This window comes from Asparagus officinalis, chromosome 1 (assembly GCF_001876935.1).
Source record: "Asparagus officinalis chromosome 1, Aspof.V1, whole genome shotgun sequence".
Classification (NCBI taxonomy): domain Eukaryota; kingdom Viridiplantae; phylum Streptophyta; class Magnoliopsida; order Asparagales; family Asparagaceae; genus Asparagus; species Asparagus officinalis.
Window position 1 is genome coordinate 20144592 of NC_033794.1, and position 13934 is coordinate 20158525.

The 13934-nt window shown below is 34.4% G+C and overlaps 2 long non-coding RNA genes across 2 annotated transcripts; both read right to left on the reverse strand.

Moving 5' to 3' along the window:
- On the reverse strand, positions 793 to 7918 carry LOC109840786. Its single transcript, XR_002247059.1, has 4 exons — positions 7890 to 7918; positions 7737 to 7805; positions 3443 to 3509; positions 793 to 1093 (listed from the first exon to the last, which is right to left on the reverse strand). It is a non-coding gene; the product is annotated as an uncharacterized LOC109840786 (long non-coding RNA).
- On the reverse strand, positions 10948 to 13355 carry LOC109820725. Its single transcript, XR_002241932.1, has 2 exons — positions 13269 to 13355; positions 10948 to 11667 (listed from the first exon to the last, which is right to left on the reverse strand). It is a non-coding gene; the product is annotated as an uncharacterized LOC109820725 (long non-coding RNA).

Genomic DNA, 13934 nt, shown 5'->3' on the forward strand with positions numbered 1-13934 from the left:
TGAAGCGGGATTAGCTAATATATTGGATGAATTTTATAATGGAGGGACTCATTTCTAACATCTTGTATGTTTTTGATGAACCTATTGCATTTTCATAAATATGAGGGACTAATATCAAAAAAGATCCCATTTACTATTGGGCCAACGGACCTTAGCATGTTGAAGGGAAAATTTCTGTCCATTCAAACTGTTACCGTACAGGCTTACACGAGTATGGAAACCCAAAAGAACTAGCAATATTTACTTACGTCCAGTTATATATTTTTCATTACTAGTATGACTGCACGTGCAATGCACGTGGTGAAATCTTTAAATTTAATTTAAAATAAAATGTTAATTATGAAAAAATTTTGAATAAATTTATTGAATGTAAATAATTTAGCCAAGATATGAACATATTCATATCGTATCTAGTACAAATGTGACCAAGCTTAGTAACCAAGTTAGCTAGTATAACAGTCGCAGCAACAAGTGGTAAGTTTAATACTATGGTAAAGTCGAGTACATTGTTACAGATAGCTGAGTTTATAAGTCACTGTTCCATTACCCCCGGATAGTATCCAATATTGTTGACATTTGAATGGGCAAAAGAAAAATAAACATTTGAAAGAAACACTATCAAAGGGGTAACCTTTACTTCTTTCCTTCTTCCTTTTTTTTCCTCTTTCTTTGGCATATATTTTTTAGGGGTAGGCAGTTATCAGCCATCAACCAATTAAAAAGCTAATAGTTAAAGCAACAACCAGTAAAAATTAAATGAAACGTTGATATAGATAAAGACGTAAAATACATAAATCTAATAATTCCTCACAAAAACGCCTCATGAAACTGAATTTACAAATAGATAAGCAACATCAGAGTAGAGAAGATAGGGGAGATATTGTAGTTTGCATTTGAAAATAAGCATATATTTTCAAAGAAAAGTAAGGTAGACCTTCATGGATAATTTAGTACAGCAGTTGAAAGGATTTGCAAGAACAGCAGATGTTTTTAAAGCTTTAGAAGCATGGCTAGGCAAGGATGAACCAAACCTAGCACTTAATCCAACGACACTGTTGCCCTCAGTTCCATTCACGCAGTTCTTTATCTTAACCTGTAGCAAACAAAAATATGACAAAAGAAAAGAAAAACAGGAGGAAAGCATTTATCAGTTATACCCCAGAAATACATCAGAAATCACAATGCTTGAAATTAAGAACAACAGGTATTCGTCAGCAATAAGGTATGCAGATCAAGGCAGAACATATGAATCCACTTAGTTTCAAATTCCCCCGAATCTTTTGAGCTATATTATTAAATTAGAGAGATTGATTGATTGTCAACTATTTCAGCTTTAGGCTCGTTCCTAGATCAAACATTTGACGTTTCTTACACTTGAATATAAATGAAGCCGAAGCTTCATGGTAGATCCTAAATAACATCTTATTAGCATATAGTATACCCCAGTAGTCAAATGTTATGCATCATAGAGGCAAAACAAAGAGAGTGCAATTACATATGTAAGTGTTGTCTGGTACCAGTGGAATAGTATATGTAGTGTTATTGAAGACCGTGCTTTGCTCATATCATGCCATACAAGCATATCCTTCTCCAATGACTTGAATGTGGTCAGTCACAGTCTTTTTTTTGAACCATGAGAACTAATTTGTAATATCAAGATATCAATCAGAAACAATAATCTTTGATTCATTAAAGCTTGGCAGTCACAAGGAAAAAAATGGTTGAAAGATGTTAATCCAATTCGTTACAAGCTTGGTGGTCAACAAGAAAGAACAAGTCTCCTAAGACTAACTCAAACCAAGTAAAGATGCAGTCACATCCATTTTAAGCGCAAGATGAAATTTTCACCTCAAATCAGATGTAAATTACTATTAACAAACAAGAAAACTTTAGGAATGGCATTATATCAAACAACTTTAGGAACGACAATTAACTTACCATAATTTAAAGAAGATGCACATAATTTCTTGACATAATGGTAAAATAATTGGCTAAAACAAGTAAAGTCTCAAGCATCGCATAGTATACTACGTACTACAAAGTATAAATAAGTTTGTCCATAAAAACAAGCAACAACAGTCCGTGGCAACAACTGCAGTCTAGAAACTGGACCGCGTGCAGCCATTGCACATAGTCGAGGGCTAAAGCAAGGATTGCTTGTGGTAAGCGCACACTGGCATGATGATTTTCTTTTGTAGTTTGATTTATTTGAGTATTTTTTTAACGGTTTCTGTCTGTAAAATACCAGAACTCAACTCAACTGATCAACAAGTTTGTCAAGGACATCTCTTTGTCATGTGTGGGAAAAAAACCACATAACTTGAATGCAGTTCATTACGTGTGAAATCTAGGCCTTGATGCTTCAGTTCAAACCTTTCTGTTACTTTTTTTTGTTGCGACTGGACCATGTTATTTACCTGTATTCTTTGGTATTGTTTTTATTAAGTTGTAATTGCATTGACCATGCCTTCATTAGCAGCTGTGTCTTTACATGTGGATGGACTGGCCCATAGAGGTTACAGCATATCGTGTAGAGTATGTGAAGCCCTGTTATTACACATGAAAATAGACTTAGTATTGAGGAACATTAAGTGGGCCTGAATTAATAAGATAATTTAACTTTGATTAATTTCTTTTCTTTTTCTTCCAATTCAGTTGTTTGTCAATTAACCAAGAGTATACCCCAGTTTACCAGACATTGAAATACACGTGCATCATCGAAGAAAGACAGAGTTTTCCCCCTAAACATTCATGCTTATCATAGACTATAGGGTTAGTTGTCATACGTGCCAAGACTCATAAGTAAGCATTTGACATTTAGTTTTAGTTTCCAATTTATAACCATATAATGCAACATTCAATTTAAAAAACTACAAAAAGATTTTCATACATAGTAACAGTTTATAACCAGTTAATGCAACATTCAATTTTGTAAACTACAAATTTTTTCAACATTGTAATAATTTTCTTTAGTAGTATTATAGAATTTGCATACCTCACAACTAAATTTAACAACTTTTCCTTAGACATCCACTAAACTTCTTGGTCACATCTACAACTTGTGTAGAAGGATGTTGCCGATAATACTCGTGGATTTAAACAAAGAAGCAAGAAAATATTTTTAATTAAACAACTATAAACAAACATTCCTAGGGCTGGAGGAAAAGTTAAAACAATCTCTTTCAATCTCTCATAGAAAGCCTGAACACATTTGTGCCGCCGCCAAATGTGTGCCCTCTCAATGCAGTGATCCATCCTCATTTTCTTGCTTGCATGAAAGAATAGCCAATAAGAAGAGAAATCATAGTCTTTTGCAGTCAATTAATTATGAAGGGTATTCAGTTACCAGGACAAATATCTAAAATTCGACAGAACATCAATTAAAATCTAAAATTTTGCAGTCAATTAGAGAAAACCCTAGTTTTCAGACCATGAGGGGTACCTAAGATAGGAGTCGACTCTTGAGTGAGCTTCTCCTCTTCAATCTTCTCCGCATCTTAACTCCTCCACTGAATAAAATATATAAAAAGAAAAGGAGAACAACGTCAACCGAAACAATTCTGAAGTTAAAATATATAAAAAGAAAAGGAGAACAACGTCAACCGAAACAATTCTGAAGTCTTTAGAACAAAAAAAGAGGCACATAAATTGGAATTAGTGCTTTAACCTGCAGAGATTGAAGGATCGAACTAAACCCGAGATAAAGTAATTCAATCTAATTTTAGCAATTAGGAATTTTTACCAAAACCCTGAGGAAATTCCTGCAGCAGAGAAAAAAAGACTGAACTTTACTACAAACAGAACGAATATCGATCTCATTTCAGCTACCAAAGAGCTAAATTGATCAAGCCATGCCATCTTTGCTCATCTTTACGAAAATCTTATAACTGTTTTTAAGAAATTGTGAAAGGATTTCATTGAAAGGACTTCACCTCAATAATCATAATAGTTAGTTATCAACAAATATATGTACAAGGAATGAAAGTTTTGTTCAAAGCAAAATGCAGATGCATAACGATCCTCTAATTCACACAGTGCTAGGCCTAAAAGTGATGCTATGCTTCTAGGCCCTTCATCTGGGCAATCCAATTCCTCATTGAGTCCCATCTCTTTTCCCCTTGAAAATTTTTTAAGTACTTGATTCATAGAATAGACAATATAGTAGATAAAAATAATATAAATACATGAATCTCGTTGTTTAGTCAATACTTCTTCGATCTTGGCTCGTTTGAGGTTTAAGTCTGGCTTTTCTTGAGATGCAAGAGACAATCCCAAGACCATTTGGAATTGATTCCCGTTAAGTCTTTTAAACCTCCTCTTTCTAGAACTTGGCATGGCCTAAGTTACAAAGGATATATAAAATATGGCTAGAAAGCTAAATGTTGTTGGAAATTTGATAAATATATCAAACACTAAAGAATCACACATCAATTAATTTATCCTTAATCTCAACTTATTTTATTTGGGTATATGAATGATCCTTTTACGACATTTTTACCATAATGTACTAACATATTTGTTACCCACATAACTAAACACACTAAACCTCTTCTTATCCCTTGCAAGAAACAAACAAACGCACACCATTGTATTTAGTTATTGCAAATGATACAGTCGAAGATAGTATCTCAAAACAACCATGCATATCTTTATTAATGGTTAGGCTCAAATTTCATCACAAAATTATATTGATGGGAGGACGAGTAAGGCTCCAATAATTTACGGGCAACTGTGCAAAGGCAAAATGTCAAAGCTAAATTGCATCAAAAGCATATTGTGAATGCAGCTACTTGATCTTCGTGACACCAAGCTTCTTTGTTCTTGTCAACAGTCAAAATCCATAAAAAAATTTGACACTTAATGCTTGCCATATGAAGAATAAGTTTGGACGAAACACGAAGATTAAAAATAAACGCAATAAAAATTAGAATAACAAAATTATGCTGAAGGTATCAAGTTAGACACCAAGATAAAATTCATAGGCAAAGGAAACAAATATTAAAAATTAATGCGACATTTAATAAAAAAAGGTAACTTAACTTTGACGCAAAGGTATAAAATAAAAATAATAAAGATTGAAAATAAATTTAACAAAAATTAAAATGAAAAAATTTGCTAAATGTAGTGAATTTGACACAAAGGTATTGAATAAATGCAACATTTAATAAATAAATAAAGGTAACAACTTTTGACACAAAGGTATTGAATAAAATAACAAAGATTAAAAATAAATATAACAAAAATGGAAAATAACAAAATTATTCTAATAATTTAGACACAAAGGTAACAATTCATAACTAAAGGTAACAAAGATCAAAAATAAATGAAACATCTAACATCTAAAGGCAAGGAACTTCGACATGAAGGTAACAATAATAAATTAACATAACACAATTAACCGAAAAATTCATAGCTAAAGGTGACAATTGATGAAGATAAATAACGGAAAAAAGAATAAAGAAAATAAAATTATTCTAAAGGTTGCGAGATATATTAAATAGAAATGAAATGCTTCATAACGAAGGTAACAATGTTTAAAACAAATATAAAGATTAATAGCTGCACATAACAAACTTCAACATAAAGGTAACAGTGCATAACTAAAGGTGGCAAAATTCAAAAAAATGATGACAAACTATTGTTATATTGCTAGTGTTAACACAACAAATAAAAAACAAAGGTAATTAAGTGAAAGGTTCATGATTAAAGGTGACAACCCGCAACCTAAAGATAACAAAATCTGAAGGTGGCATAAATAAAGATAACAAAGTTACACTAAAGATAACAAGTTAGACATGAATGTGCCAATTCATAGCTAAAGGTAACAAATATAAAAAAAATAACAAACATCGACACAAAAATAACAATAATTAATAAAGATAAAACAATTAACCAAAAAGTTCATAGCTAATGGTGGCATACTTCGACTTAGCAATAATAAAATTGAAAGGTAATAAGCATAAAAATTATGCTAAAGGTAACATGTTAAATAGAAAGGTAATAGCTATAACAAATTAGAAGTGAATGTAACATTTAATAACTAAAGATAACAAACTATGACATAAAGGTAACAATTTATAGCTAATGGTGACAAAGTTCAATACAAAGATGACAAACCTCGACATAAAAATATTAAATAAAACAATTTAGGTAACACAACTAAAATAAAGGTTCATAACCAAAAGGGGCAAAAATTGACCTAATTGAAAGATATATAAATATAAAGATAAAGGTGACAAAAGTATGCTAAATGTAGAAAATTAGACACAACGGTAACAATTCTATCTAAAGGCAATTATCAACAATCTTAAAGAACTTAAATCATAATAACACAAGATGCTAAGCATCAACATTAACGAAAAAAGCTACATAATTAAAATGATTTTTTTGGGGAAAATTGCAATGGAAGTCGAAGAAAAAAAGGAGAAGGAAAAAACCTCTAAATTCTATATGGTATTCCATAAGTATCAGCAACTGAATCCATTCAGATTGGAGACAATTACCTGCAATAAAAATGGTAGAAATTTATCACTCATGGCTAAATGGACTACGCATAAGAAGATCATAATTTCACATAGTGAGAATGAACAAAAACATTTCTTGATTTCTATGTGTATAATAAAGCATAGATTTCCTGAAATATCTAGTTATATTCAAGTCCTTTTTTTCTTTGAAATGTCCTCTTCATTATCATAGGGAACTCTTTTGAGCTTCAAACCAAGATCCAATTTGTAACTGAAAGGGGTTGACTAATATCTCAAAGCCTTGGCTACGACTTCCATTTGATTTACATTGTCACTATCCATTCACAATATTTCCTTTTTATGTAGTTAATAGGATATGCACTTTAGTATATTGTCAATATTGATTATACTGTAACCAACATTAGCAAAATGTGAAAATGGCTAAACCCATAGCAGTGAAAGAAAGATTCAGAAGAAATTCATAAGAAAAATGCTAATCGAGAGGATTGAAAAAAGCAACTTTAACAGTACAAATCCAAATATAACTAAAAAGGGTTTTTTAGATATTAGCCCCCCAAAACTTCAAAAATTCCATATTAGTCCCTCAAATCATTGAAATTGCTTATTAGACCCTCAAATTTTATGGGGACTTGAGGCTAACATGTTAACCAATAACCAAAACCATTGAGGTGATTGGCGGCAAATCACCATCGCCTCATTGGAAATCGTGTTGTTAGAAATCCTGAGAAAATGAGAGGATTTTGGAAGGATTTGTTAAATGTGGTCCCGCTACATCCTAATAATACAAAACAAATTACTAAAATTCAGAAAATATGAAGAAAAAAAATGTAACTCTTAAATATTCAAAAAAATAAAAAAGTAAAAATACTAATATATTCCATTTTAAATACAACATACATAATAAGTGGGCCCAAAAATCCCTTTCTGCTTTTATCTATTTCTTTACAAATACACAAGAATTCTTTAATTCTCTTTTCAAAGCTAACTTTCATTCCACTACCCTACAAACCAAACATAAAGCTAAAATGTAGGATAGGCAATAATTCTTTGAAATCCAACATTGCCATAAATCCAAAATACAAATCTTAGAGCCAAACATCCCCTCATACACCTGTATATGTGGCTATACATAAAGATATATCCATAATTGAGCATTAAGAAACCATCAAAAGTAGGTACCAGTCTATCGTACAAACTCAATTAATCATCAGCAACACAAAGTAAACAATTTAACAAGAAAACAGATAAAACCTTGAGCTGCTCCCTTTCAGCTGATGAACGAAAGAACCCACGTTCTGGAAGTCCACAACTGGCTGATCTCTGCACACATAAATTCTCAAACATAAAATCCAAAAAAATTAACCAAAATCAACAACTTCACACCAAAATTACCCACAAACTTACATCAAGCTGCTCAGCTCTGAGATCATCCTATTAGAATCATCACAAAACAACTTAATCACCTCAACAAGGAATTCACCCCCGTCCTCTTCCAGCATTAGCAGCTGATTAAACTGCTGATCCAACAAACCCTAGAAATCGACAAACTCAAATCAAACACTGAAACCCTAATTTAAAAAGAAAACAAGCAATCAGCACTCACCCCTGTCGTTGAGGAGGGCGGTGAGGAGGGCGCAGAAGGAGAGCTGGGTGGGGTTGCGGATCTGGTGGAAGAGGCGGACGACGTCGTCGAGGAGGCCGGAGGCGTAGTGGAAGAGGATCCAGGTGAAGAAGCCCTCTGATTTGAGGGACGTGGGGTCAGAGATCTGGGACAGGAGGGCACACCGGATAAAGTCAAGGCGGCAGAGGCGGGAGAGGGCGAGGGTGAGGGGGCGGTCGGAGTAGAAGCGGGGGAGGTGGGAGGAGGACTCGAGGAGGTCAGTGATGCGGTCGGGCTCGGACTTGATGGCGGAGAGGAGGGCGGAGAGGGGTTTAGGATTAGGGCCATGAGGGTATGGGAGAGAGTATGGGAGGGTACGGGAGTAACCGATAGAAGGAGAAGGAAAGGAACGAATGCTTAGGGCTTTACATCTTCTGATTTGTGAGTAAGGGAAAAAAATTATCTTTCTTAAGTTAATGTTAAGTTAATGAAATAAAAGATGAGGACAACTTTGTTATATTTACAACAGTGGAAGGGTAATTTGGGGTAGGGAAAGTTTTTTTTGGAACTCCCTCTTTAAAGCGGTAGATAGATCACGGCTAGCTGGGCAAGTATTCGAAGTAAATGTATTTGGGCTCCACATCGGCCTTTTATAACAATCTAGATTACTGTAAATGAGACGCTTCATTAAAAGTCCCCTTCCTTGTGTTTAGTTTATTTTTAAACGTTTGAATGTTTAAGATGGTAGAAAGTGAAGTAAAATGGGGTGAGGTGAGTTAGATGAGTTGATTGATGTGACATATTTTTTGTGTTTAGTTTATTTTTAAAAGTAAGAAATGAGATGAGATGAGATGAGTTGTCACCATATTATTGGTTGATGTTGGAGGTTTGTAAGGATGGAAAATGATGAAAGTGAAGGAAAATGAAGAAAAATGAAGAAAAATGGGTTTTGGAAAATAAAGGAAACGAACCGGCCCTAATTGAAGCTTCATGTTATTTTAATTATATATGTCCAACTTTAACATATATGCTTGGTTGGATATTGTTACACCAAATATTAAGTTGTATTTATAAAGTTTAGGGGATCGTATCTTTGATCCTCTATAAATAGATGGAAACATGCATGATGATACGCACAGAACGAAGTCATCTCCTTGAAAATCCTACCTTTTTATCTCTATGCTGATGAAGTTTCAGAGTGATTTATTGTCCTACAAATAATAATCATTACATAATAATATCTATAAACTAAATATAGAAACTCTCCATGACTATTTCACATTACAAATCATGATAAGTATAAAATAAGTATGTGCAATTACTGCGTAAAATATCTCATGTAAACAACGTGTCATGTAATCATCATTTGGTCATTATGTGAAAGAATAAATATATATACGTAGATTGAAAAATGACATGTGAACCCATGTGATATAATCAAGCATATATACCAAAAGATAATAGGGAAAATCTTTTTTTAACCCAAAGTTTTACTTCAACTTATTTTTAAACCCATCTTCTTTCATTATGATCCATACACCCAAAATACAACACCTACTTATTTATAAACCCAAAGTATCACTTATTTATAAACCCAAAGTATCAAATACACCATATTTCTGGTGCTCCTCCCACTCAAAAAAACCCTAAAACACTCAAAAACACTCGACTACTGACGCATCGTGTTTATTGGCCGATTATCCACCGCGTCGGGCTGTCCTCGTTGAATTTCGAAGCTTCAGGCAAAGTATAGCACTTTACGGGAAAGTATAGCACCTTATGGCCAAAGTATAACACCTTATGGCAAAGTATAGCACCTTATGGGCAAAGTATAGCACCTTAAGGTCAAAGTATAGCACCTTATGCTCTCTAAAAATTCTGCACATCAAGTTGTCGAGAACCATTTTAGTTTTTTTCCCCGCAACGAAAACATTCGACGATCGACGCATCGTATTTATTGGCCAATCATCTACCGCGTCGGGCGGTCCTCGCTGAATTTCGAAGCTTCAGGCAAAGTATAGCACTTTACGGGAAAGTATAGCACCTTACGGCCAAAGTATAGCACCTTATGATAAAGTATAGCACCTTATGGGCAAAGTATAGCACCTTAAGGTCAAAGTATAGCACCTTATGCTCTCTAAAAATTCTGCACATCAAGTTGTCGAGAACCATTTTAGTTTTTTTCCCCGCAACGAAAACATTCGACGATCGACGCATCGTATTTATTGGCCAATCATCTACCGCGTCGGGCGGTCCTCGCTGAATTTCGAAGCTTCAGGCAAAGTATAGCACTTTACGGGAAAGTATAGCACCTTATGGCCAAAGTATAGCACCTTATGGCAAAGTATAGCACCTTATGGGCAAAGTATAGCACCTTAAGGTCAAAGTATAGCACCTTATGCTCTCTAAAAATTCTGCACATCAAGTTGTCGAGAACCATTTTAGTTTTTTTCCCCGCAACGAAAACATTCGACGATCGACGCATCGTATTTATTGGCCAATCATCTACCGCGTCGGGCGGTCCTCGCTGAATTTCGAAGCTTCAGCATAATGAAAGAAGGTGGGTTTAAAAATAAGTTGGAGTAAAACTTTGGGTTAAAAGAAGATTTTCCCAAGATAATATCATCTGAATCAATCTTGTAAAAGCATATACATAGACATACCAAAAAGGAAATAAAAGAAAAAAGAGAATTTTTGAATAATAAAAAATGAAAAGAAAAGAAAAATCTAAAAACAACCCCAAAAAGAGAAAGAAATCAAGAAAAGAAAATTCCAAATTATGTGCATCCAGTAGAAAAGTGCAACATGTAAATAAAGAACTTACTAGAGTAACTATCTAACAACTAGAGTGCATATAATAAGTTAGTAAAGACCAAGTATCTCAAGCACTATCAAAAGAATATACATGTCCAGAATTTTTTAAAAAAAGTCTAAAAAAGAAAGAAAAAAAGAAATACAACCTCCAGCAACTAAGGTATCAACTCACTCAATCCTCTCAATTATCTCCCTGCATGTCCTCATCCTGATCATCTCTTTCGTCAACACCGTGTGAAGTAGATGGACGAAAAGCTCCTGTAGGCTGTGCTGCTTTAGTGAGGAAGTCACCATATACTGGTGGTCCGCTAAGAGATGGACACGATTGATGAAAAGCTTCTATGATATACTGCAAAGATACATCATTGTAGGTGTGTTGTGATGTCATATTTATCCTCATCGACAACATATCTCTCCTCATCATCTCCACACCTCTCCCAGAGACTGCAGAGTTCACTGAGCAGGTCCAGAGCACATTAGGGTCTATGAAGCAAAAGACTAGAATTCAGATGATTGATTAGTAGTAGTAGTGCCCTTTCCCATGGTAGCAATGCTCTTCCTGACCGTCTCCGCCGAAAGTGAAGCTTTCCCCTTCTCATATCTATCAGTAGTGTAAAAGGGGATCCAATGGTCTTGACATATTCTAGTGATAAGAAATGGTTAAAGTAGCCGAGTTCTTTGTTTGGATTTCTTCTTAACAGCCACCTTAGAAGTAGTAGCAATGATAGACATCCAAGTATGACTTCAACATGATCAAAAGACTTACCCCTAGCAAGATAATACAACAAAATAACACCGTGAACGCTAAGTGCGTTGTAGACGGCATTGTGATATAGATCAAACTTGAGAAAGAGGTTTGAGGAGAATATGTTGGATTTATATCTAATATATGGGCTAATATTAAAAAAATGTGTATTATGTGCTGTCAATTAATGTTAGCCCATTATAGTGATCTAATTTAGGATTTGCGCTTTTAATGCATCATTAAAGTATGGACCTTCTATGCGTAAAGACCAAAATATAATTGTTAATTCTATAATGGGCTGAATTAATAATTATAAATAACTGATGTCAATTATAAAAAGGGTTATGGTTTGCTATATTTCTACGTTACAGTTTCTTTGAGATAATCCATCTTCAGAAAGTTACGGGGAAAGACAAAAAGTTTCTCTAAGGAGGATATACGTAGAAGATTTGGAAGATCTACATCTCAAAACTCAAGAATCACATCCTAATTCATGGATTCAAATATGATTCTGTATTTTCTTAATTATCCGAATAGTTTGACATGAACAATCTTGGGATTGAACAGGGTCTCATCTCTTAAAGCAAAAATTTTTTTAATCTAACAATTGGTTCTCTTAAAGCAAAAGTTTTTTTAAATCTAACAATTAGTATCAGAGCGGTGTTCACGTTAAACTATTGAGAATCAATTTCAATTTTGTGATGTGATTCTATTGTATGTTCTCAAATCTAACAATCCATCTTTTGAATTGTTTAATTTGAGAACAAAATTTTATAGTTCTTCCTCTTATATATTCAGGCATATATTGCCTTGAAGAATAATTCTAATCAATGTAAAATTATGGGGTAACACCGTTATGAAGGTTAAGTGCAAAAAAGTAAAATAATTTGGGAGTTTTTTGAAAGTTCCAAACTTATTGTGGATATAGTGAGAGCTGCAAAAACTTAGGGGTTTAATGCAAAACACCAGAACTTATTGGATAAATCTCCAAAATAACATATGCCTTGAAGGTGCTTTTGCTTATAAACCAAACGTCGTGCCCCCATTACTTTAACACGCGAGCGGTCCTATTTGTTCTTATAGACCAAAGTACAAAGTTTACTTATTTTTAAATCCAAAGTATATAATAATACAAAATACATAGCTGCATATAATAGGGTATACACTTACATAAAATAAGATGTATAGTTACATATTGTATGATGTATAGCTAAATACTTTAGGATGTATAACTATGTAGCTTATTTTAGATAAGGGGCTTTCCAATGTTAGTCCCTTAAATCATTAGTATGGGCATATTAGTTCTTCAAATCTTCATATTTTAATATTAAATTTCCAAATTTTGTAAATATGTTGATATTACTCCTTCTGGTTACTTGATGTTATTAATGTTAGGAATATGTTTAAGCTCTTGATACCCATGTTAGCTAGACTCGGTCATGGTGACCAAATCAACGTTTGTTTCTCTGTTGAGAGAAACGTGAGAACATGGAATGGTTTGTTGAGAGGAAATCTCTCATGGGGCGGAACTGAAGGGGGTGGAGATAGTGGGTTTAGCCCCTATAAAAGTAGGGTTAATCTCCTTCAGAATACACAACAACGAAGAAAGATAAAAACCTCTTACCCATTATCGGAGCCCCCTAAAAAATTCCATCGCTCTTCTCTGCTTTCAAGCACTGGTATCAGAGCCAGGTTGATCTCAACGCCGCCCTATAGAGCTCTGAATCAATCAACCACCTCGACCACTCTGCCGCGACGACGATCGATCGACGACGACTGCTGCAATCGGCGACGTCAACGACGAACTCGGTAGCAATCTGATCTCCGCTCGACAGTCTCGATTGCGACGGCGACAACGATTGACCTCGACGCCGAAGCTCCATCTCGGCGAGTTTTCTGATTTAGATCGAGGAAGACAGATAGATCCGCCGCCCCTTGCATTTTTCGGTCTTCGTCTTTGATCGAATCCCATCGGTCGCTTCCTGGCTACATCTAGTAGCGATCTCAAGAGCCCTAAGCGTCAGATCTCTTGATTTAGCCCAGTTTTTTATCTGCCCTCATACAATTCACGATAGCCCATTTCTCTTTTTTTTTTGTTGAATCAAAGCTAGGCCCAAATCACAACAGCCCATCCATTTTTTTTTATCAAAGCCAAACCCATCTCATTTTAAATCAAAGCTAGGCCCAAATCCCTCTATCCTCGTTCTTTTGAATCCAGCAGAGCCATAAAAAAAATCACTTTAGCCCCTTGCAATTCAATATTCTGTTTTCAATCAATTGGGATTTTGTC